The following is a 20,946-nucleotide window of genomic DNA, read 5'->3' on the forward strand; positions in this document are numbered from 1 at the left end:
TTTGGAAACTGGGTTAAGAAGGGGTGCACCGTTCCTGGAGGTACTGCAATACCAGGTCAATGCGTGGAGTGGACAGAGCAAGCTCTTTTTCCATCTCCCTGTTCTAAAAATCCATTTAATATATGGTCCCCAGATAGGGGACGTATCAGATATTAAACTGATAAGAACAGATACTACACTTGATCTTAGCCAAAAGGCCGAGAAGCGATAACCAGAATTGGTTTGGGCCTCGAGTGGCACCCTGGCCTATGCCGGACACATCTTAGGGAGAGAGAGCGAGAGGGAGACAAACCCACGCCTACACAAGACATTTTGTCACCCAAGCCAACCCTTGAAAAGGCTGCTTTGCAGAGCCAAAACAAGAAGAATGGTGCGTTTTGCAGCCGCCGCCCACTGCAATGAATCTGAATAACTCCTCCTTTAGGGCGCAAGCAACTCCCCTCCCCCTTGCAGTCTTTCCAATTCACGATACAAAAAGACGGACAGGACAGGTTGCCTGACTTTCCGTCACTGCCACCCTTTGCCATCCTTACCCGTAGAAAGCCCTTTCATCATCCCCAAACCCTAATCTTTTCCCTTTCCTTCCCAGCCCCCAAACCCTGCCCTCTGTACCTTTCTCACCACCCGCTTCCCTTCTCCTGTCATCCCCCTACCACCCGGGAAAAAAAGAGATTGCCCCCTCCTTCCACTAGCCCACCCTCCCACCCAAAGAACAACTTCTTCTGCGCAGCTTGTTTTCTAGGCAGCAGCGCTATTGTGATGTCATCGGGGGGCATTGTGACAAGCCGCCAGTGTTCCGTCTCTTCATGTTGTGCACAGTTCAAACGGAAAATACATCAACAGGCAGACTACAGAAAAGCTTACTATCAAAGGTTAGAGGGGGGCTTTCTCAGAGGGCTTTTTACAGTTTTTCTATTCCCAATTAGCCGTTTAAGTGTACTTATTGAAAGTAGTAATTCTTTCATAGGCCGCCCTTTCTTAGTATTTGACGTTCCTTATATTGCGGTATGAGGCTTCGCAGTAGGTTGCAAACATTCATCACCCATGACTGTCCCCAATTGAGCTCAGAAGCTCAATGTCTATCATGACCTCTCTTTTAGAATGTCCAAGAGCAAGCAAACTATTCCTCCAGGAGAGGGCGCCAACAGACTACTAAAGAGATCATCATTACTCAAAGAAAACCCCAAAAACCAATGCATGATAGGAATAAACAGGTAACTTTCTTTGGAGTGGAAGCGGAGAGATCGCACCAGATGCCAATTCTAGATGTTATCACACCTGTGGTCACTGCAGCAGCAGGTGAATCCACTTTGTCCAAAAGGGATCTATTCCATTCAATTGCAAATGATCTAGATAAGACAGAGAACTGCAGCACGGGGACATAGCCGAGTTGGTCAGGTTGAGTGGTGATGAGTTTGCTATTTGGATGAATAAAGAAAGTCAAAAGTGTGAAAGATAAAAAACAAAAGGAGGAAGTGTGAAAAGTGAATGGGCCAAATTGAGGTGCATATGAAGACGTATGCTTTCTTCCAATTCATTAAATCGGGCTAATATGAATCAGGTGAATTGAGTTCTGCTTTTGGAAACTGGGTTAAGAAGGGGTGCACCGTTCCTGGAGGTACTGCAATACCAGGTCAATGCGTGGAGTGGACAGAGCAAGCTCTTTTTCCATCTCCCTGTTCTAAAAATCCATTTAATATATGGTCCCCAGATAGGGGACGTATCAGATATTAAACTGATAAGAACAGATACTACACTTGATCTTAGCCAAAAGGCCGAGAAGCGATAACCAGAATTGGTTTGGGCCTCGAGTGGCACCCTGGCCTATGCCGGACACATCTTAGGGAGAGAGAGCGAGAGGGAGACAAACCCACGCCTACACAAGACATTTTGTCACCCAAGCCAACCCTTGAAAAGGCTGCTTTGCAGAGCCAAAACAAGAAGAATGGTGCGTTTTGCAGCCGCCGCCCACTGCAATGAATCTGAATAACTCCTCCTTTAGGGCGCAAGCAACTCCCCTCCCCCTTGCAGTCTTTCCAATTCACGATACAAAAAGACGGACAGGACAGGTTGCCTGACTTTCCGTCACTGCCACCCTTTGCCATCCTTACCCGTAGAAAGCCCTTTCATCATCCCCAAACCCTAATCTTTTCCCTTTCCTTCCCAGCCCCCAAACCCTGCCCTCTGTACCTTTCTCACCACCCACTTCCCTTCTCCTGTCATCCCCCTACCACCCGGGAAAAAAAGAGATTGCCCCCTCCTTCCACTAGCCCACCCTCCCACCCAAAGAACAACTTCTTCTGCGCAGCTTGTTTTCTAGGCAGCAGCGCTATTGTGATGTCATCGGGGGGCATTGTGACAAGCCGCCAGTGTTCCGTCTCTTCATGTTGTGCACAGTTCAAACGGAAAATACATCAACAGGCAGACTACAGAAAAGCTTACTATCAAAGGTTAGAGGGGGGCTTTCTCAGAGGGCTTTTTACAGTTTTTCTATTCCCAATTAGCCGTTTAAGTGTACTTATTGAAAGTAGTAATTCTTTCATAGGCCGCCCTTTCTTAGTATTTGACGTTCCTTATATTGCGGTATGAGGCTTCGCAGTAGGTTGCAAACATTCATCACCCATGACTGTCCCCAATTGAGCTCAGAAGCTCAATGTCTATCATGACCTCTCTTTTAGAATGTCCAAGAGCAAGCAAACTATTCCTCCAGGAGAGGGCGCCAACAGACTACTAAAGAGATCATCATTACTCAAAGAAAACCCCAAAAACCAATGCATGATAGGAATAAACAGGTAACTTTCTTTGGAGTGGAAGCGGAGAGATCGCACCAGATGCCAATTCTAGATGTTATCACACCTGTGGTCACTGCAGCAGCAGGTGAATCCACTTTGTCCAAAAGGGATCTATTCCATTCAATTGCAAATGATCTAGATAAGACAGAGAACTGCAGCACGGGGACATAGCCGAGTTGGTCAGGTTGAGTGGTGATGAGTTTGCTATTTGGATGAATAAAGAAAGTCAAAAGTGTGAAAGATAAAAAACAAAAGGAGGAAGTGTGAAAAGTGAATGGGCCAAATTGAGGTGCATATGAAGACGTATGCTTTCTTCCAATTCATTAAATCGGGCTAATATGAATCAGGTGAATTGAGTTCTGCTTTTGGAAACTGGGTTAAGAAGGGGTGCACCGTTCCTGGAGGTACTGCAATACCAGGTCAATGCGTGGAGTGGACAGAGCAAGCTCTTTTTCCATCTCCCTGTTCTAAAAATCCATTTAATATATGGTCCCCAGATAGGGGACGTATCAGATATTAAACTGATAAGAACAGATTTTTTGATTTAATGAAGCTTTCCAAAGCACCGCAAAAAATGCATGACCGAAGTCACACCAAAAACAGTGCAAAGGCTAGGATTCGTGTGGACCCCTCCGTGAGGAGAGGGTCCCCAAAAATCAACCCCGTCCCTCCGAGCCAGAAGGCCACAGCAAGGGTCAGGGATCTTCGGTGCTCCCCCAAGCCGAAGCCTGGTTGAGCCTTGTCGTTGCTCCCAGCGTCCACTCAGGCATCTTACCCAAGTGGAGTAGAGAGCTACTAGTTGTTGGTTTCGCAGCCGAAACTGCCCGGACCGTCAACCGGTGTTGGTTTCTCAGCCCAAGGCTAACCGGACCTCCAACCGGGTGTTGGTTTCTCAGCCGAAGCTGACCCGGACCTCCAACCGGGTGTTGGTTTCTCAGCCGAAGCTGACCCAGACCTCCAACCGGGTGTTGGTTTCTCAGCCGAAGCTGACCCGGACCTCCAACCGGGTGTTGGTTTCTCAGCCCAAAGCTGAACGGACCTCCGACCATGATTATAAAAATTTTCCTTCCTAGCCAGAAGGCCGGGATAGAGCAATATGCTCAGAAAGTATGAAAGGGCAAGGTACGGTGTGCTACAGAGCCCAAGGCTCGCCGGGGTCCCAAGCCAGCAAGCTCAGACTCACTCCAGGGTCGTCAGTCCTGGGGCACATTGCACCATAGCCCCCACACTTACTCAGTCTAATAGCCTCGATCCTGGTAGGGCCATGTTTTCCTCTAGATGAATATACTATACATTAAGAGTACTAGCAAGCGCAACCTTCCAGTGTGCATTGCATCTGCCGAGCCTCACAGATACTACACTTGATCTTAGCCAAAAAGATACTACACTTGATCTTAGCCAAAAGGCCGAGAAGCGATAACCAGAATTGGTTTGGGCCTCGAGTGGCACCCTGGCCTATGCCGGACACATCTTAGGGAGAGAGAGCGAGAGGGAGACAAACCCACGCCTACACAAGACATTTTGTCACCCAAGCCAACCCTTGAAAAGGCTGCTTTGCAGAGCCAAAACAAGAAGAATGGTGCGTTTTGCAGCCGCCGCCCACTGCAATGAATCTGAATAACTCCTCCTTTAGGGCGCAAGCAACTCCCCTCCCCCTTGCAGTCTTTCCAATTCACGATACAAAAAGACGGACAGGACAGGTTGCCTGACTTTCCGTCACTGCCACCCTTTGCCATCCTTACCCGTAGAAAGCCCTTTCATCATCCCCAAACCCTAATCTTTTCCCTTTCCTTCCCAGCCCCCAAACCCTGCCCTCTGTACCTTTCTCACCACCCGCTTCCCTTCTCCTGTCATCCCCCTACCACCCGGGAAAAAAAGAGATTGCCCCCTCCTTCCACTAGCCCACCCTCCCACCCAAAGAACAACTTCTTCTGCGCAGCTTGTTTTCTAGGCAGCAGCGCTATTGTGATGTCATCGGGGGGCATTGTGACAAGCCGCCAGTGTTCCGTCTCTTCATGTTGTGCACAGTTCAAACGGAAAATACATCAACAGGCAGACTACAGAAAAGCTTACTATCAAAGGTTAGAGGGGGGCTTTCTCAGAGGGCTTTTTACAGTTTTTCTATTCCCAATTAGCCGTTTAAGTGTACTTATTGAAAGTAGTAATTCTTTCATAGGCCGCCCTTTCTTAGTATTTGACGTTCCTTATATTGCGGTATGAGGCTTCGCAGTAGGTTGCAAACATTCATCACCCATGACTGTCCCCAATTGAGCTCAGAAGCTCAATGTCTATCATGACCTCTCTTTTAGAATGTCCAAGAGCAAGCAAACTATTCCTCCAGGAGAGGGCGCCAACAGACTACTAAAGAGATCATCATTACTCAAAGAAAACCCCAAAAACCAATGCATGATAGGAATAAACAGGTAACTTTCTTTGGAGTGGAAGCGGAGAGATCGCACCAGATGCCAATTCTAGATGTTATCACACCTATGGTCACTGCAGCAGCAGGTGAATCCACTTTGTCCAAAAGGGATCTATTCCATTCAATTGCAAATGATCTAGATAAGACAGAGAACTGCAGCACGGGGACATAGCCGAGTTGGTCAGGTTGAGTGGTGATGAGTTTGCTATTTGGATGAATAAAGAAAGTCAAAAGTGTGAAAGATAAAAAACAAAAGGAGGAAGTGTGAAAAGTGAATGGGCCAAATTGAGGTGCATATGAAGACGTATGCTTTCTTCCAATTCATTAAATCGGGCTAATATGAATCAGGTGAATTGAGTTCTGCTTTTGGAAACTGGGTTAAGAAGGGGTGCACCGTTCCTGGAGGTACTGCAATACCAGGTCAATGCGTGGAGTGGACAGAGCAAGCTCTTTTTCCATCTCCCTGTTCTAAAAATCCATTTAATATATGGTCCCCAGATAGGGGACGTATCAGATATTAAACTGATAAGAACAGATACTACACTTGATCTTAGCCAAAAGGCCGAGAAGCGATAACCAGAATTGGTTTGGGCCTCGAGTGGCACCCTGGCCTATGCCGGACACATCTTAGGGAGAGAGAGCGAGAGGGAGACAAACCCACGCCTACACAAGACATTTTGTCACCCAAGCCAACCCTTGAAAAGGCTGCTTTGCAGAGCCAAAACAAGAAGAATGGTGCGTTTTGCAGCCGCCGCCCACTGCAATGAATCTGAATAACTCCTCCTTTAGGGCGCAAGCAACTCCCCTCCCCCTTGCAGTCTTTCCAATTCACGATACAAAAAGACGGACAGGACAGGTTGCCTGACTTTCCGTCACTGCCACCCTTTGCCATCCTTACCCGTAGAAAGCCCTTTCATCATCCCCAAACCCTAATCTTTTCCCTTTCCTTCCCAGCCCCCAAACCCTGCCCTCTGTACCTTTCTCACCACCCGCTTCCCTTCTCCTGTCATCCCCCTACCACCCGGGAAAAAAAGAGATTGCCCCCTCCTTCCACTAGCCCACCCTCCCACCCAAAGAACAACTTCTTCTGCGCAGCTTGTTTTCTAGGCAGCAGCGCTATTGTGATGTCATCGGGGGGCATTGTGACAAGCCGCCAGTGTTCCGTCTCTTCATGTTGTGCACAGTTCAAACGGAAAATACATCAACAGGCAGACTACAGAAAAGCTTACTATCAAAGGTTAGAGGGGGGCTTTCTCAGAGGGCTTTTTACAGTTTTTCTATTCCCAATTAGCCGTTTAAGTGTACTTATTGAAAGTAGTAATTCTTTCATAGGCCGCCCTTTCTTAGTATTTGACGTTCCTTATATTGCGGTATGAGGCTTCGCAGTAGGTTGCAAACATTCATCACCCATGACTGTCCCCAATTGAGCTCAGAAGCTCAATGTCTATCATGACCTCTCTTTTAGAATGTCCAAGAGCAAGCAAACTATTCCTCCAGGAGAGGGCGCCAACAGACTACTAAAGAGATCATCATTACTCAAAGAAAACCCCAAAAACCAATGCATGATAGGAATAAACAGGTAACTTTCTTTGGAGTGGAAGCGGAGAGATCGCACCAGATGCCAATTCTAGATGTTATCACACCTGTGGTCACTGCAGCAGCAGGTGAATCCACTTTGTCCAAAAGGGATCTATTCCATTCAATTGCAAATGATCTAGATAAGACAGAGAACTGCAGCACGGGGACATAGCCGAGTTGGTCAGGTTGAGTGGTGATGAGTTTGCTATTTGGATGAATAAAGAAAGTCAAAAGTGTGAAAGATAAAAAACAAAAGGAGGAAGTGTGAAAAGTGAATGGGCCAAATTGAGGTGCATATGAAGACGTATGCTTTCTTCCAATTCATTAAATCGGGCTAATATGAATCAGGTGAATTGAGTTCTGCTTTTGGAAACTGGGTTAAGAAGGGGTGCACCGTTCCTGGAGGTACTGCAATACCAGGTCAATGCGTGGAGTGGACAGAGCAAGCTCTTTTTCCATCTCCCTGTTCTAAAAATCCATTTAATATATGGTCCCCAGATAGGGGACGTATCAGATATTAAACTGATAAGAACAGATACTACACTTGATCTTAGCCAAAAGGCCGAGAAGCGATAACCAGAATTGGTTTGGGCCTCGAGTGGCACCCTGGCCTATGCCGGACACATCTTAGGGAGAGAGAGCGAGAGGGAGACAAACCCACGCCTACACAAGACATTTTGTCACCCAAGCCAACCCTTGAAAAGGCTGCTTTGCAGAGCCAAAACAAGAAGAATGGTGCGTTTTGCAGCCGCCGCCCACTGCAATGAATCTGAATAACTCCTCCTTTAGGGCGCAAGCAACTCCCCTCCCCCTTGCAGTCTTTCCAATTCACGATACAAAAAGACGGACAGGACAGGTTGCCTGACTTTCCGTCACTGCCACCCTTTGCCATCCTTACCCGTAGAAAGCCCTTTCATCATCCCCAAACCCTAATCTTTTCCCTTTCCTTCCCAGCCCCCAAACCCTGCCCTCTGTACCTTTCTCACCACCCGCTTCCCTTCTCCTGTCATCCCCCTACCACCCGGGAAAAAAAGAGATTGCCCCCTCCTTCCACTAGCCCACCCTCCCACCCAAAGAACAACTTCTTCTGCGCAGCTTGTTTTCTAGGCAGCAGCGCTATTGTGATGTCATCGGGGGGCATTGTGACAAGCCGCCAGTGTTCCGTCTCTTCATGTTGTGCACAGTTCAAACGGAAAATACATCAACAGGCAGACTACAGAAAAGCTTACTATCAAAGGTTAGAGGGGGGCTTTCTCAGAGGGCTTTTTACAGTTTTTCTATTCCCAATTAGCCGTTTAAGTGTACTTATTGAAAGTAGTAATTCTTTCATAGGCCGCCCTTTCTTAGTATTTGACGTTCCTTATATTGCGGTATGAGGCTTCGCAGTAGGTTGCAAACATTCATCACCCATGACTGTCCCCAATTGAGCTCAGAAGCTCAATGTCTATCATGACCTCTCTTTTAGAATGTCCAAGAGCAAGCAAACTATTCCTCCAGGAGAGGGCGCCAACAGACTACTAAAGAGATCATCATTACTCAAAGAAAACCCCAAAAACCAATGCATGATAGGAATAAACAGGTAACTTTCTTTGGAGTGGAAGCGGAGAGATCGCACCAGATGCCAATTCTAGATGTTATCACACCTGTGGTCACTGCAGCAGCAGGTGAATCCACTTTGTCCAAAAGGGATCTATTCCATTCAATTGCAAATGATCTAGATAAGACAGAGAACTGCAGCACGGGGACATAGCCGAGTTGGTCAGGTTGAGTGGTGATGAGTTTGCTATTTGGATGAATAAAGAAAGTCAAAAGTGTGAAAGATAAAAAACAAAAGGAGGAAGTGTGAAAAGTGAATGGGCCAAATTGAGGTGCATATGAAGACGTATGCTTTCTTCCAATTCATTAAATCGGGCTAATATGAATCAGGTGAATTGAGTTCTGCTTTTGGAAACTGGGTTAAGAAGGGGTGCACCGTTCCTGGAGGTACTGCAATACCAGGTCAATGCGTGGAGTGGACAGAGCAAGCTCTTTTTCCATCTCCCTGTTCTAAAAATCCATTTAATATATGGTCCCCAGATAGGGGACGTATCAGATATTAAACTGATAAGAACAGATACTACACTTGATCTTAGCCAAAAGGCCGAGAAGCGATAACCAGAATTGGTTTGGGCCTCGAGTGGCACCCTGGCCTATGCCGGACACATCTTAGGGAGAGAGAGCGAGAGGGAGACAAACCCACGCCTACACAAGACATTTTGTCACCCAAGCCAACCCTTGAAAAGGCTGCTTTGCAGAGCCAAAACAAGAAGAATGGTGCGTTTTGCAGCCGCCGCCCACTGCAATGAATCTGAATAACTCCTCCTTTAGGGCGCAAGCAACTCCCCTCCCCCTTGCAGTCTTTCCAATTCACGATACAAAAAGACGGACAGGACAGGTTGCCTGACTTTCCGTCACTGCCACCCTTTGCCATCCTTACCCGTAGAAAGCCCTTTCATCATCCCCAAACCCTAATCTTTTCCCTTTCCTTCCCAGCCCCCAAACCCTGCCCTCTGTACCTTTCTCACCACCCGCTTCCCTTCTCCTGTCATCCCCCTACCACCCGGGAAAAAAAGAGATTGCCCCCTCCTTCCACTAGCCCACCCTCCCACCCAAAGAACAACTTCTTCTGCGCAGCTTGTTTTCTAGGCAGCAGCGCTATTGTGATGTCATCGGGGGGCATTGTGACAAGCCGCCAGTGTTCCGTCTCTTCATGTTGTGCACAGTTCAAACGGAAAATACATCAACAGGCAGACTACAGAAAAGCTTACTATCAAAGGTTAGAGGGGGGCTTTCTCAGAGGGCTTTTTACAGTTTTTCTATTCCCAATTAGCCGTTTAAGTGTACTTATTGAAAGTAGTAATTCTTTCATAGGCCGCCCTTTCTTAGTATTTGACGTTCCTTATATTGCGGTATGAGGCTTCGCAGTAGGTTGCAAACATTCATCACCCATGACTGTCCCCAATTGAGCTCAGAAGCTCAATGTCTATCATGACCTCTCTTTTAGAATGTCCAAGAGCAAGCAAACTATTCCTCCAGGAGAGGGCGCCAACAGACTACTAAAGAGATCATCATTACTCAAAGAAAACCCCAAAAACCAATGCATGATAGGAATAAACAGGTAACTTTCTTTGGAGTGGAAGCGGAGAGATCGCACCAGATGCCAATTCTAGATGTTATCACACCTGTGGTCACTGCAGCAGCAGGTGAATCCACTTTGTCCAAAAGGGATCTATTCCATTCAATTGCAAATGATCTAGATAAGACAGAGAACTGCAGCACGGGGACATAGCCGAGTTGGTCAGGTTGAGTGGTGATGAGTTTGCTATTTGGATGAATAAAGAAAGTCAAAAGTGTGAAAGATAAAAAACAAAAGGAGGAAGTGTGAAAAGTGAATGGGCCAAATTGAGGTGCATATGAAGACGTATGCTTTCTTCCAATTCATTAAATCGGGCTAATATGAATCAGGTGAATTGAGTTCTGCTTTTGGAAACTGGGTTAAGAAGGGGTGCACCGTTCCTGGAGGTACTGCAATACCAGGTCAATGCGTGGAGTGGACAGAGCAAGCTCTTTTTCCATCTCCCTGTTCTAAAAATCCATTTAATATATGGTCCCCAGATAGGGGACGTATCAGATATTAAACTGATAAGAACAGATACTACACTTGATCTTAGCCAAAAGGCCGAGAAGCGATAACCAGAATTGGTTTGGGCCTCGAGTGGCACCCTGGCCTATGCCGGACACATCTTAGGGAGAGAGAGCGAGAGGGAGACAAACCCACGCCTACACAAGACATTTTGTCACCCAAGCCAACCCTTGAAAAGGCTGCTTTGCAGAGCCAAAACAAGAAGAATGGTGCGTTTTGCAGCCGCCGCCCACTGCAATGAATCTGAATAACTCCTCCTTTAGGGCGCAAGCAACTCCCCTCCCCCTTGCAGTCTTTCCAATTCACGATACAAAAAGACGGACAGGACAGGTTGCCTGACTTTCCGTCACTGCCACCCTTTGCCATCCTTACCCGTAGAAAGCCCTTTCATCATCCCCAAACCCTAATCTTTTCCCTTTCCTTCCCAGCCCCCAAACCCTGCCCTCTGTACCTTTCTCACCACCCGCTTCCCTTCTCCTGTCATCCCCCTACCACCCGGGAAAAAAAGAGATTGCCCCCTCCTTCCACTAGCCCACCCTCCCACCCAAAGAACAACTTCTTCTGCGCAGCTTGTTTTCTAGGCAGCAGCGCTATTGTGATGTCATCGGGGGGCATTGTGACAAGCCGCCAGTGTTCCGTCTCTTCATGTTGTGCACAGTTCAAACGGAAAATACATCAACAGGCAGACTACAGAAAAGCTTACTATCAAAGGTTAGAGGGGGGCTTTCTCAGAGGGCTTTTTACAGTTTTTCTATTCCCAATTAGCCGTTTAAGTGTACTTATTGAAAGTAGTAATTCTTTCATAGGCCGCCCTTTCTTAGTATTTGACGTTCCTTATATTGCGGTATGAGGCTTCGCAGTAGGTTGCAAACATTCATCACCCATGACTGTCCCCAATTGAGCTCAGAAGCTCAATGTCTATCATGACCTCTCTTTTAGAATGTCCAAGAGCAAGCAAACTATTCCTCCAGGAGAGGGCGCCAACAGACTACTAAAGAGATCATCATTACTCAAAGAAAACCCCAAAAACCAATGCATGATAGGAATAAACAGGTAACTTTCTTTGGAGTGGAAGCGGAGAGATCGCACCAGATGCCAATTCCAGATGTTATCACACCTGTGGTCACTGCAGCAGCAGGTGAATCCACTTTGTCCAAAAGGGATCTATTCCATTCAATTGCAAATGATCTAGATAAGACAGAGAACTGCAGCACGGGGACATAGCCGAGTTGGTCAGGTTGAGTGGTGATGAGTTTGCTATTTGGATGAATAAAGAAAGTCAAAAGTGTGAAAGATAAAAAACAAAAGGAGGAAGTGTGAAAAGTGAATGGGCCAAATTGAGGTGCATATGAAGACGTATGCTTTCTTCCAATTCATTAAATCGGGCTAATATGAATCAGGTGAATTGAGTTCTGCTTTTGGAAACTGGGTTAAGAAGGGGTGCACCGTTCCTGGAGGTACTGCAATACCAGGTCAATGCGTGGAGTGGACAGAGCAAGCTCTTTTTCCATCTCCCTGTTCTAAAAATCCATTTAATATATGGTCCCCAGATAGGGGACGTATCAGATATTAAACTGATAAGAACAGATACTACACTTGATCTTAGCCAAAAGGCCGAGAAGCGATAACCAGAATTGGTTTGGGCCTCGAGTGGCACCCTGGCCTATGCCGGACACATCTTAGGGAGAGAGAGCGAGAGGGAGACAAACCCACGCCTACACAAGACATTTTGTCACCCAAGCCAACCCTTGAAAAGGCTGCTTTGCAGAGCCAAAACAAGAAGAATGGTGCGTTTTGCAGCCGCCGCCCACTGCAATGAATCTGAATAACTCCTCCTTTAGGGCGCAAGCAACTCCCCTCCCCCTTGCAGTCTTTCCAATTCACGATACAAAAAGACGGACAGGACAGGTTGCCTGACTTTCCGTCACTGCCACCCTTTGCCATCCTTACCCGTAGAAAGCCCTTTCATCATCCCCAAACCCTAATCTTTTCCCTTTCCTTCCCAGCCCCCAAACCCTGCCCTCTGTACCTTTCTCACCACCCGCTTCCCTTCTCCTGTCATCCCCCTACCACCCGGGAAAAAAAGAGATTGCCCCCTCCTTCCACTAGCCCACCCTCCCACCCAAAGAACAACTTCTTCTGCGCAGCTTGTTTTCTAGGCAGCAGCGCTATTGTGATGTCATCGGGGGGCATTGTGACAAGCCGCCAGTGTTCCGTCTCTTCATGTTGTGCACAGTTCAAACGGAAAATACATCAACAGGCAGACTACAGAAAAGCTTACTATCAAAGGTTAGAGGGGGGCTTTCTCAGAGGGCTTTTTACAGTTTTTCTATTCCCAATTAGCCGTTTAAGTGTACTTATTGAAAGTAGTAATTCTTTCATAGGCCGCCCTTTCTTAGTATTTGACGTTCCTTATATTGCGGTATGAGGCTTCGCAGTAGGTTGCAAACATTCATCACCCATGACTGTCCCCAATTGAGCTCAGAAGCTCAATGTCTATCATGACCTCTCTTTTAGAATGTCCAAGAGCAAGCAAACTATTCCTCCAGGAGAGGGCGCCAACAGACTACTAAAGAGATCATCATTACTCAAAGAAAACCCCAAAAACCAATGCATGATAGGAATAAACAGGTAACTTTCTTTGGAGTGGAAGCGGAGAGATCGCACCAGATGCCAATTCTAGATGTTATCACACCTGTGGTCACTGCAGCAGCAGGTGAATCCACTTTGTCCAAAAGGGATCTATTCCATTCAATTGCAAATGATCTAGATAAGACAGAGAACTGCAGCACGGGGACATAGCCGAGTTGGTCAGGTTGAGTGGTGATGAGTTTGCTATTTGGATGAATAAAGAAAGTCAAAAGTGTGAAAGATAAAAAACAAAAGGAGGAAGTGTGAAAAGTGAATGGGCCAAATTGAGGTGCATATGAAGACGTATGCTTTCTTCCAATTCATTAAATCGGGCTAATATGAATCAGGTGAATTGAGTTCTGCTTTTGGAAACTGGGTTAAGAAGGGGTGCACCGTTCCTGGAGGTACTGCAATACCAGGTCAATGCGTGGAGTGGACAGAGCAAGCTCTTTTTCCATCTCCCTGTTCTAAAAATCCATTTAATATATGGTCCCCAGATAGGGGACGTATCAGATATTAAACTGATAAGAACAGATACTACACTTGATCTTAGCCAAAAGGCCGAGAAGCGATAACCAGAATTGGTTTGGGCCTCGAGTGGCACCCTGGCCTATGCCGGACACATCTTAGGGAGAGAGAGCGAGAGGGAGACAAACCCACGCCTACACAAGACATTTTGTCACCCAAGCCAACCCTTGAAAAGGCTGCTTTGCAGAGCCAAAACAAGAAGAATGGTGCGTTTTGCAGCCGCCGCCCACTGCAATGAATCTGAATAACTCCTCCTTTAGGGCGCAAGCAACTCCCCTCCCCCTTGCAGTCTTTCCAATTCACGATACAAAAAGACGGACAGGACAGGTTGCCTGACTTTCCGTCACTGCCACCCTTTGCCATCCTTACCCGTAGAAAGCCCTTTCATCATCCCCAAACCCTAATCTTTTCCCTTTCCTTCCCAGCCCCCAAACCCTGCCCTCTGTACCTTTCTCACCACCCGCTTCCCTTCTCCTGTCATCCCCCTACCACCCGGGAAAAAAAGAGATTGCCCCCTCCTTCCACTAGCCCACCCTCCCACCCAAAGAACAACTTCTTCTGCGCAGCTTGTTTTCTAGGCAGCAGCGCTATTGTGATGTCATCGGGGGGCATTGTGACAAGCCGCCAGTGTTCCGTCTCTTCATGTTGTGCACAGTTCAAACGGAAAATACATCAACAGGCAGACTACAGAAAAGCTTACTATCAAAGGTTAGAGGGGGGCTTTCTCAGAGGGCTTTTTACAGTTTTTCTATTCCCAATTAGCCGTTTAAGTGTACTTATTGAAAGTAGTAATTCTTTCATAGGCCGCCCTTTCTTAGTATTTGACGTTCCTTATATTGCGGTATGAGGCTTCGCAGTAGGTTGCAAACATTCATCACCCATGACTGTCCCCAATTGAGCTCAGAAGCTCAATGTCTATCATGACCTCTCTTTTAGAATGTCCAAGAGCAAGCAAACTATTCCTCCAGGAGAGGGCGCCAACAGACTACTAAAGAGATCATCATTACTCAAAGAAAACCCCAAAAACCAATGCATGATAGGAATAAACAGGTAACTTTCTTTGGAGTGGAAGCGGAGAGATCGCACCAGATGCCAATTCTAGATGTTATCACACCTGTGGTCACTGCAGCAGCAGGTGAATCCACTTTGTCCAAAAGGGATCTATTCCATTCAATTGCAAATGATCTAGATAAGACAGAGAACTGCAGCACGGGGACATAGCCGAGTTGGTCAGGTTGAGTGGTGATGAGTTTGCTATTTGGATGAATAAAGAAAGTCAAAAGTGTGAAAGATAAAAAACAAAAGGAGGAAGTGTGAAAAGTGAATGGGCCAAATTGAGGTGCATATGAAGACGTATGCTTTCTTCCAATTCATTAAATCGGGCTAATATGAATCAGGTGAATTGAGTTCTGCTTTTGGAAACTGGGTTAAGAAGGGGTGCACCGTTCCTGGAGGTACTGCAATACCAGGTCAATGCGTGGAGTGGACAGAGCAAGCTCTTTTTCCATCTCCCTGTTCTAAAAATCCATTTAATATATGGTCCCCAGATAGGGGACGTATCAGATATTAAACTGATAAGAACAGATACTACACTTGATCTTAGCCAAAAGGCCGAGAAGCGATAACCAGAATTGGTTTGGGCCTCGAGTGGCACCCTGGCCTATGCCGGACACATCTTAGGGAGAGAGAGCGAGAGGGAGACAAACCCACGCCTACACAAGACATTTTGTCACCCAAGCCAACCCTTGAAAAGGCTGCTTTGCAGAGCCAAAACAAGAAGAATGGTGCGTTTTGCAGCCGCCGCCCACTGCAATGAATCTGAATAACTCCTCCTTTAGGGCGCAAGCAACTCCCCTCCCCCTTGCAGTCTTTCCAATTCACGATACAAAAAGACGGACAGGACAGGTTGCCTGACTTTCCGTCACTGCCACCCTTTGCCATCCTTACCCGTAGAAAGCCCTTTCATCATCCCCAAACCCTAATCTTTTCCCTTTCCTTCCCAGCCCCCAAACCCTGCCCTCTGTACCTTTCTCACCACCCGCTTCCCTTCTCCTGTCATCCCCCTACCACCCGGGAAAAAAAGAGATTGCCCCCTCCTTCCACTAGCCCACCCTCCCACCCAAAGAACAACTTCTTCTGCGCAGCTTGTTTTCTAGGCAGCAGCGCTATTGTGATGTCATCGGGGGGCATTGTGACAAGCCGCCAGTGTTCCGTCTCTTCATGTTGTGCACAGTTCAAACGGAAAATACATCAACAGGCAGACTACAGAAAAGCTTACTATCAAAGGTTAGAGGGGGGCTTTCTCAGAGGGCTTTTTACAGTTTTTCTATTCCCAATTAGCCGTTTAAGTGTACTTATTGAAAGTAGTAATTCTTTCATAGGCCGCCCTTTCTTAGTATTTGACGTTCCTTATATTGCGGTATGAGGCTTCGCAGTAGGTTGCAAACATTCATCACCCATGACTGTCCCCAATTGAGCTCAGAAGCTCAATGTCTATCATGACCTCTCTTTTAGAATGTCCAAGAGCAAGCAAACTATTCCTCCAGGAGAGGGCGCCAACAGACTACTAAAGAGATCATCATTACTCAAAGAAAACCCCAAAAACCAATGCATGATAGGAATAAACAGGTAACTTTCTTTGGAGTGGAAGCGGAGAGATCGCACCAGATGCCAATTCTAGATGTTATCACACCTGTGGTCACTGCAGCAGCAGGTGAATCCACTTTGTCCAAAAGGGATCTATTCCATTCAATTGCAAATGATCTAGATAAGACAGAGAACTGCAGCACGGGGACATAGCCGAGTTGGTCAGGTTGAGTGGTGATGAGTTTGCTATTTGGATGAATAAAGAAAGTCAAAAGTGTGAAAGATAAAAAACAAAAGGAGGAAGTGTGAAAAGTGAATGGGCCAAATTGAGGTGCATATGAAGACGTATGCTTTCTTCCAATTCATTAAATCGGGCTAATATGAATCAGGTGAATTGAGTTCTGCTTTTGGAAACTGGGTTAAGAAGGGGTGCACCGTTCCTGGAGGTACTGCAATACCAGGTCAATGCGTGGAGTGGACAGAGCAAGCTCTTTTTCCATCTCCCTGTTCTAAAAATCCATTTAATATATGGTCCCCAGATAGGGGACGTATCAGATATTAAACTGATAAGAACAGATACTACACTTGATCTTAGCCAAAAGGCCGAGAAGCGATAACCAGAATTGGTTTGGGCCTCGAGTGGCACCCTGGCCTATGCCGGACACATCTTAGGGAGAGAGAGCGAGAGGGAGACAAACCCACGCCTACACAAGACATTTTGTCACCCAAGCCAACCCTTGAAAAGGCTGCTTTGCAGAGCCAAAACAAGAAGAATGGTGCGTTTTGCAGCCGCCGCCCACTGCAATGAATCTGAATAACTCCTCCTTTAGGGCGCAAGCAACTCCCCTCCCCCTTGCAGTCTTTCCAATTCACGATACAAAAAGACGGACAGGACAGGTTGCCTGACTTTCCGTCACTGCCACCCTTTGCCATCCTTACCCGTAGAAAGCCCTTTCATCATCCCCAAACCCTAATCTTTTCCCTTTCCTTCCCAGCCCCCAAACCCTGCCCTCTGTACCTTTCTCACCACCCGCTTCCCTTCTCCTGTCATCCCCCTACCACCCGGGAAAAAAAGAGATTGCCCCCTCCTTCCACTAGCCCACCCTCCCACCCAAAGAACAACTTCTTCTGCGCAGCTTGTTTTCTAGGCAGCAGCGCTATTGTGATGTCATCGGGGGGCATTGTGACAAGCCGCCAGTGTTCCGTCTCTTCATGTTGTGCACAGTTCAAACGGAAAATACATCAACAGGCAGACTACAGAAAAGCTTACTATCAAAGGTTAGAGGGGGGCTTTCTCAGAGGGCTTTTTACAGTTTTTCTATTCCCAATTAGCCGTTTAAGTGTACTTATTGAAAGTAGTAATTCTTTCATAGGCCGCCCTTTCTTAGTATTTGACGTTCCTTATATTGCGGTATGAGGCTTCGCAGTAGGTTGCAAACATTCATCACCCATGACTGTCCCCAATTGAGCTAAGAAGCTCAATGTCTATCATGACCTCTCTTTTAGAATGTCCAAGAGCAAGCAAACTATTCCTCCAGGAGAGGGCGCCAACAGACTACTAAAGAGATCATCATTACTCAAAGAAAACCCCAAAAACCAATGCATGATAGGAATAAACAGGTAACTTTCTTTGGAGTGGAAGCGGAGAGATCGCACCAGATGCCAATTCTAGATGTTATCACACCTGTGGTCACTGCAGCAGCAGGTGAATCCACTTTGTCCAAAAGGGATCTATTCCATTCAATTGCAAATGATCTAGATAAGACAGAGAACTGCAGCACGGGGACATAGCCGAGTTGGTCAGGTTGAGTGGTGATGAGTTTGCTATTTGGATGAATAAAGAAAGTCAAAAGTGTGAAAGATAAAAAACAAAAGGAGGAAGTGTGAAAAGTGAATGGGCCAAATTGAGGTGCATATGAAGACGTATGCTTTCTTCCAATTCATTAAATCGGGCTAATATGAATCAGGTGAATTGAGTTCTGCTTTTGGAAACTGGGTTAAGAAGGGGTGCACCGTTCCTGGAGGTACTGCAATACCAGGTCAATGCGTGGAGTGGACAGAGCAAGCTCTTTTTCCATCTCCCTGTTCTAAAAATCCATTTAATATATGGTCCCCAGATAGGGGACGTATCAGATATTAAACTGATAAGAACAGATACTACACTTGATCTTAGCCAAAAGGCCGAGAAGCGATAACCAGAATTGGTTTGGGCCTCGAGTGGCACCCTGGCCTATGCCGGACACATCTTAGGGAGAGAGAGCGAGAGGGAGACAAACCCACGCCTACACAAGACATTTTGTCACCCAAGCCAACCCTTGAAAAGGCTGCTTTGCAGAGCCAAAACAAGAAGAATGGTGCGTTTTGCAGCCGCCGCCCACTGCAATGAATCTGAATAACTCCTCCTTTAGGGCGCAAGCAACTCCCCTCCCCCTTGCAGTCTTTCCAATTCACGATACAAAAAGACGGACAGGACAGGTTGCCTGACTTTCCGTCACTGCCACCCTTTGCCATCCTTACCCGTAGAAAGCCCTTTCATCATCCCCAAACCCTAATCTTTTCCCTTTCCTTCCCAGCCCCCAAACCCTGCCCTCTGTACCTTTCTCACCACCCGCTTCCCTTCTCCTGTCATCCCCCTACCACCCGGGAAAAAAAGAGATTGCCCCCTCCTTCCACTAGCCCACCCTCCCACCCAAAGAACAACTTCTTCTGCGCAGCTTGTTTTCTAGGCAGCAGCGCTATTGTGATGTCATCGGGGGGCATTGTGACAAGCCGCCAGTGTTCCGTCTCTTCATGTTGTGCACAGTTCAAACGGAAAATACATCAACAGGCAGACTACAGAAAAGCTTACTATCAAAGGTTAGAGGGGGGCTTTCTCAGAGGGCTTTTTACAGTTTTTCTATTCCCAATTAGCCGTTTAAGTGTACTTATTGAAAGTAGTAATTCTTTCATAGGCCGCCCTTTCTTAGTATTTGACGTTCCTTATATTGCGGTATGAGGCTTCGCAGTAGGTTGCAAACATTCATCACCCATGACTGTCCCCAATTGAGCTCAGAAGCTCAATGTCTATCATGACCTCTCTTTTAGAATGTCCAAGAGCAAGCAAACTATTCCTCCAGGAGAGGGCGCCAACAGACTACTAAAGAGATCATCATTACTCAAAGAAAACCCCAAAAACCAATGCATGATAGGAATAAACAGGTAACTTTCTTTGGAGTGGAAGCGGAGAGATCGCACCAGATGCCAATTCTAGATGTTATCACACCTGTGGTCACTGCAGCAGCAGGTGAATCCACTTTGTCCAAAAGGGATCTATTCCATTCAATTGCAAATGATCTAGATAAGACAGAGAACTGCAGCACGGGGACATAGCCGAGTTGGTCAGGTTGAGTGGTGATGAGTTTGCTATTTGGATGAATAAAGAAAGTCAAAAGTGTGAAAGATAAAAAACAAAAGGAGGAAGTGTGAAAAGTGAATGGGCCAAATTGAGGTGCATATGAAGACGTATGCTTTCTTCCAATTCATTAAATCGGGCTAATATGAATCAGGTGAATTGAGTTCTGCTTTTGGAAACTGGGTTAAGAAGGGGTGCACCGTTCCTGGAGGTACTGCAATACCAGGTCAATGCGTGGAGTGGACAGAGCAAGCTCTTTTTCCATCTCCCTGTTCTAAAAATCCATTTAATATATGGTCCCCAGATAGGGGACGTATCAGATATTAAACTGATAAGAACAGATTTTGATTTAATGAAGCTTTCCAAAGCACCGCAAAAATGCATGACCGAAGTCACACCAAAAACAGTGCAAAGGCTAGGATTCGTGTGGACCCCTCCGTGAGAAGAGGATCCCCAAAAATCAACCCCGTCCCTCCGAGCCAGAAGGCCACAGCGAGGGTCAGGGATCTTCGGTGCTCCCCCAAGCCGAAGCCTGGTTGAGCCTTGTTGTTGCTCCCAGCGTCCACCGAGGCATCTTACCCAAGTGGAGTAGGGAGCTACTAGTCGTTGGTTTCGCAGCCGAGACTGCCCGGACCGTCAACCGGTGTTGGTTTCTCAGCCCAAGGCTGACCGGACCTCCAACCGGGTGTTGGTTTCTCAGCCCAAGGCTGACCGGACCTCCAACCGGGTGTTGGTTTCTCAGCCCAAGGCTAACCGGACCTCCAACCGGGTGTTGGTTTCTCAGCCAAAGCTGACCCGGACCTCCAACCGGGTGTTGGTTTCTCAGCCCAAAGCTGACCGGACCTCCGACCGGGATTATAAAAATTTCCCTTCTTAGCCAGAAGGCCGGGATAGGGCAATATGCTTGGAAAGTATGAATAGGCAAGGCGCGGCGTGCGACAGAGTCTGAGGCTTACCAGGGTCCCAACCTAGCAAGTTCAGACTCCCTCCAGGGTGTCCATTCCTGGGGCACATTGCACCATAACCCCCACACTTACTCAGTCTAATAGCCTCGATCCTGGTAGGGCCATGGTTTCCTCTAGATGGATATACTATCCTCCCAAAGTACTAACAAGCGCAACCTTCCAGTGTGCATTGTATCATTGTACTAAGGTGGCCGGAGCCTTAAACCACCTTTTCGAACAATACTACACTTGATCTTAGCCAAAAGGCCGAGAAGCGATGACCAGAATTGGTTTGGGCCTCGAGTGGCACCCTGGCCTATGCCGGACACATCTTAGGGAGAGAGAGCGAGAGGGAGACAAACCCACGCCTACACAAGACATTTTGTCACCCA

General features: G+C 47.0%; 13 non-coding genes and 1 pseudogene across 13 annotated transcripts; all 14 read right to left on the bottom strand.

Moving 5' to 3' along the window:
- Window positions 1-18: 18 nt before the first annotated feature.
- On the bottom strand, window positions 19-209 carry LOC142270407 (U2 spliceosomal RNA). Its single transcript, XR_012735710.1, has one exon. It is a non-coding gene; the product is annotated as a U2 spliceosomal RNA (small nuclear RNA).
- A 1,387-nt stretch (window positions 210-1,596) lies between these two features.
- On the bottom strand, window positions 1,597-1,787 carry LOC142270409 (U2 spliceosomal RNA). Its single transcript, XR_012735712.1, has one exon. It is a non-coding gene; the product is annotated as a U2 spliceosomal RNA (small nuclear RNA).
- Window positions 1,788-3,174: 1,387 nt separating this feature from the next.
- On the bottom strand, window positions 3,175-3,372 carry LOC142270442 (U2 spliceosomal RNA). Its single transcript, XR_012735741.1, has one exon. It is a non-coding gene; the product is annotated as a U2 spliceosomal RNA (small nuclear RNA).
- Window positions 3,373-4,051: 679 nt separating this feature from the next.
- Window positions 4,052-4,210, bottom strand: LOC142270450 (U2 spliceosomal RNA; annotated as a pseudogene).
- Window positions 4,211-5,597: 1,387 nt separating this feature from the next.
- LOC142270410 (U2 spliceosomal RNA) lies at window positions 5,598-5,788 on the bottom strand. The gene has a single exon (XR_012735713.1). It is a non-coding gene; the product is annotated as a U2 spliceosomal RNA (small nuclear RNA).
- A 1,387-nt stretch (window positions 5,789-7,175) lies between these two features.
- LOC142270411 (U2 spliceosomal RNA) lies at window positions 7,176-7,366 on the bottom strand. The gene has a single exon (XR_012735714.1). It is a non-coding gene; the product is annotated as a U2 spliceosomal RNA (small nuclear RNA).
- A 1,387-nt stretch (window positions 7,367-8,753) lies between these two features.
- LOC142270412 (U2 spliceosomal RNA) lies at window positions 8,754-8,944 on the bottom strand. The gene has a single exon (XR_012735715.1). It is a non-coding gene; the product is annotated as a U2 spliceosomal RNA (small nuclear RNA).
- A 1,387-nt stretch (window positions 8,945-10,331) lies between these two features.
- Window positions 10,332-10,522, bottom strand: LOC142270413 (U2 spliceosomal RNA). The gene has a single exon (XR_012735716.1). It is a non-coding gene; the product is annotated as a U2 spliceosomal RNA (small nuclear RNA).
- A 1,387-nt stretch (window positions 10,523-11,909) lies between these two features.
- LOC142270414 (U2 spliceosomal RNA) lies at window positions 11,910-12,100 on the bottom strand. Its single transcript, XR_012735717.1, has one exon. It is a non-coding gene; the product is annotated as a U2 spliceosomal RNA (small nuclear RNA).
- A 1,387-nt stretch (window positions 12,101-13,487) lies between these two features.
- LOC142270416 (U2 spliceosomal RNA) lies at window positions 13,488-13,678 on the bottom strand. Its single transcript, XR_012735718.1, has one exon. It is a non-coding gene; the product is annotated as a U2 spliceosomal RNA (small nuclear RNA).
- Window positions 13,679-15,065: 1,387 nt separating this feature from the next.
- Window positions 15,066-15,256, bottom strand: LOC142270417 (U2 spliceosomal RNA). The gene has a single exon (XR_012735719.1). It is a non-coding gene; the product is annotated as a U2 spliceosomal RNA (small nuclear RNA).
- A 1,387-nt stretch (window positions 15,257-16,643) lies between these two features.
- Window positions 16,644-16,834, bottom strand: LOC142270418 (U2 spliceosomal RNA). The gene has a single exon (XR_012735720.1). It is a non-coding gene; the product is annotated as a U2 spliceosomal RNA (small nuclear RNA).
- Window positions 16,835-18,221: 1,387 nt separating this feature from the next.
- On the bottom strand, window positions 18,222-18,412 carry LOC142270419 (U2 spliceosomal RNA). The gene has a single exon (XR_012735721.1). It is a non-coding gene; the product is annotated as a U2 spliceosomal RNA (small nuclear RNA).
- Window positions 18,413-19,799: 1,387 nt separating this feature from the next.
- Window positions 19,800-19,994, bottom strand: LOC142270441 (U2 spliceosomal RNA). The gene has a single exon (XR_012735740.1). It is a non-coding gene; the product is annotated as a U2 spliceosomal RNA (small nuclear RNA).
- Window positions 19,995-20,946: the final 952 nt, after the last annotated feature.

The sequence above is a fragment of the Anomaloglossus baeobatrachus genome, unplaced genomic scaffold (genome assembly GCF_048569485.1).
Source record: "Anomaloglossus baeobatrachus isolate aAnoBae1 unplaced genomic scaffold, aAnoBae1.hap1 Scaffold_3270, whole genome shotgun sequence".
Classification (NCBI taxonomy): Eukaryota; Metazoa; Chordata; class Amphibia; order Anura; family Aromobatidae; genus Anomaloglossus; species Anomaloglossus baeobatrachus.